This window comes from Petaurus breviceps, unplaced genomic scaffold, assembly GCF_028583685.1.
Source record: "Petaurus breviceps papuanus isolate PSGF00001 unplaced genomic scaffold, PetGlider_PUasm1.0 91041, whole genome shotgun sequence".
NCBI classification, from domain to species: Eukaryota; Metazoa; Chordata; class Mammalia; order Diprotodontia; family Petauridae; genus Petaurus; species Petaurus breviceps.
In genome coordinates, this window is record NW_027187400.1 from 22,542,427 (window position 1) to 22,545,150 (window position 2,724).

A 2,724-nucleotide genomic window follows, 5' to 3' on the forward strand; every position below is an offset into this window, starting at 1 on the left:
GCAGAGACAGAGACACTCAGAGAGAACAGAGACAAGCAGAGAGAGGCTAAGAAAGAGACAGAAAAATAGAGGGGAGAGGAAGAGAGACAGAAACAGAGAGAGACAAAGAGAGAATGTATGTATGTGTGCACTTGCAACTAGCTAAAGTTACTGTTTCTTTGCTAGCGATGAGGGGTACTGGAAAGAGCTCCAGATTTGGAATCAGAAGCCGTAGGTCCAAACCTTGCCCCCAATTTACTACTAGTGATAGGCAAGTCACTTGTTGCGCCTGGGCTACAATTGAACAAGACGATCTCTGAGGTCCCTGCGTCCTCTAAGCTGTGACAGCTGTGGGCAAGGGAGAGGAGCAGAGATGGGCCCTAAGATTTTCATGCTTCCTTTCAAAGAAACTTGAGGTCAAGGTGGAAAGTAGTCAGCACCTCAGAGAGACAGCACATGGGGGCCAGGGTGGGTAGCTTGAAGGGCTGGGCTTCCATTTTTGTCTCATATTCTCTCCAAAGTGGCTATTTTCCAGCTGATGGTCTAGGCATGGGGTGGGGGCACAACTTGGGAGCTGGTGTCCTATGGCTGGGCAGAATTTGAAGGGTCAGAATCCCCCCTACCAGCTCTGGGAGGTGATCTGGCCATGCTGTTTGGCTTCTAGGGCTCTTTGAGCCCCCTGCTGCCACCCTGCCTCTGCCCAGGGGGTATCCAAGTGGCCAGGGTCTCTGGGAACCTGAGAAAGGAACACAGAAAGGTTTTTAATCCCCTGGGTTTTCCCCTGGAGCCCTCTCCTGACATTCTCCCTTCCCTTTTCCTACACCTCTCTTCCCAATGAAATATGCTGAATTAAGGGGGACGTGCTGAGGGGTGTCACCTGGAGTTGTTGGGAGCTGAGTGCTCATGACCAAGGGGACGGAGGAAGAGAATCAGGTACCTGCTGCCCTGGATCCTGCTGTCTTACAGCAGCCAGGGGCTTTCACAGCCTTTCCCCCAAATCACAGCCCTTTTCCTCTGATAGCCTCAGGGTAGGGAAGATACCCACTGGGCTTCTGAGATTTCCTGTCATCTCCCTACCTGAACAGCTTCTCTCCAGGGACCAGTCTTTTCTCCTGGAGGAGGGCAGGCCAGCAACTGCCACCATTCCCAGAGCTGGGACCACCTTTGCCTAGGAAAGAACAAGTCCCCACAGGCAGCCGGTCCATTTTCTCCCCTCAGCCAAGGATGGGGCAAGAAGCCCAGAGTCAAGTCATTTGGCCCACATCACACTGACAGCCAGCAGAAGAGCCAAGATCTCAACTCCTGGAGGGCCCAGGATTTTTCATTTTTGGCCAGTGCCTGGCCACAGTAATCACTTAATAAAGGGTTGCTGACTGTCTTCTTGCCCATCATGTCTTAGTGCACCCCAGAAGCAAAGAGGGAGAAGTCTTCTCTGGTGCTCCCTCTCTTTGGGTTGAAAGCCCATTCATTTGACTTTCACAACAATGCTAAGAGGCTGGCAGGGTTTGAGGTTTTGTTTTTAAATGGAATTATTGCCACTGTTTTAAGGATGAGTGCTCAGAGAACACCCTGCCCATAGTCACCCAAGCTGAGCTTGGATCTTCAGCCTCCAGTGGCAGAGGTCCCTCCGCCACATCCTGTCTCCTCCCCCGAAGGGCTCGCTCTGAATGTGCCAGTCAGAGGACCTGGCCCAGGGAAGAGGCAGAGACAGAGGCGGGGCTTAAGGGAGCTAGGCATGGGGTAGGAGGTATGTAGAGGCCCAAATGACCTCTACTCCTCTAACCTCCAAACTGAGGGGTACATGCACCCTGAAGTCAGAGTAATTCAACGAATCAAGCATTTATTAAATGCCTACTTTCTCCAGGGCACTAAGTGTTGGGGATGAGACAAAGAGAAATCAGTGGGGATGTTGGTGTCAACACTCACCCAAGGGGGAAGGATATCCTCCAGGGCTCGGGGGCCTCCAAATCCAGTGGCCTCGAGGCCAGGGGCAGCACCCAGGGAAGGTCATTCCCTGCCAGGCTCAGGAAGGAGCTGCTGCTATCAGTCAGTCGATGGGCCTGAGGACAGAGGCTGGGAGTCAGAGAAACTTGGACATAGACAGGTAGCAAGTGGTAGAACCAGGATTTGAACCCAGGTCACTCCTTCAGGCGATTTACCACCATGGCACTAGCCTTGGCTCAGGTGTTTGGAGGACCTCTGAGTTGGAAGGGACCCACCCCAGAGGCCATCTGGCCCAAACTCCACCTGAAGCAGGAACTAGTTTCTTCTCCATTATCCTCAACAACTTATACAAAGTCTACTCAGAGAACTCCAGAAACAAGGATCTCATTCTGCCATCGCAATAGCAATAATTTACATGTCCATAGCATGTTAAGGTATAAAAAGCCCTTTCTATGCATCCTCTTTGTTTGATCTGAATAACAGCCCTTTGAGGTGGTTGCCTTTCAGCTGTACAGCTGGGCAATGGTTAAGGGTCTTGCCAGGAGTCATAGCCAGTGGGTATCCAAGATAGGATTTGAACTCAACTTCTATGACACCTTACCCTTCTGGGACAGCTCAGGTGCTGGTCCCCCTTCCCCCTCCATCATACTCTTCGCCCAGCAGCTCATCTCTCTTTGAACAGCCATCATCCAGGTCAGGATGGCCTGCCCACTACTGCTCTGGTCAGGTCCCTCTCCCTGATGAACAGGACACCCTCCAGCCCCCTGTGCCTTCACCTCCTCTGATGAGCTTCTGGGGGTG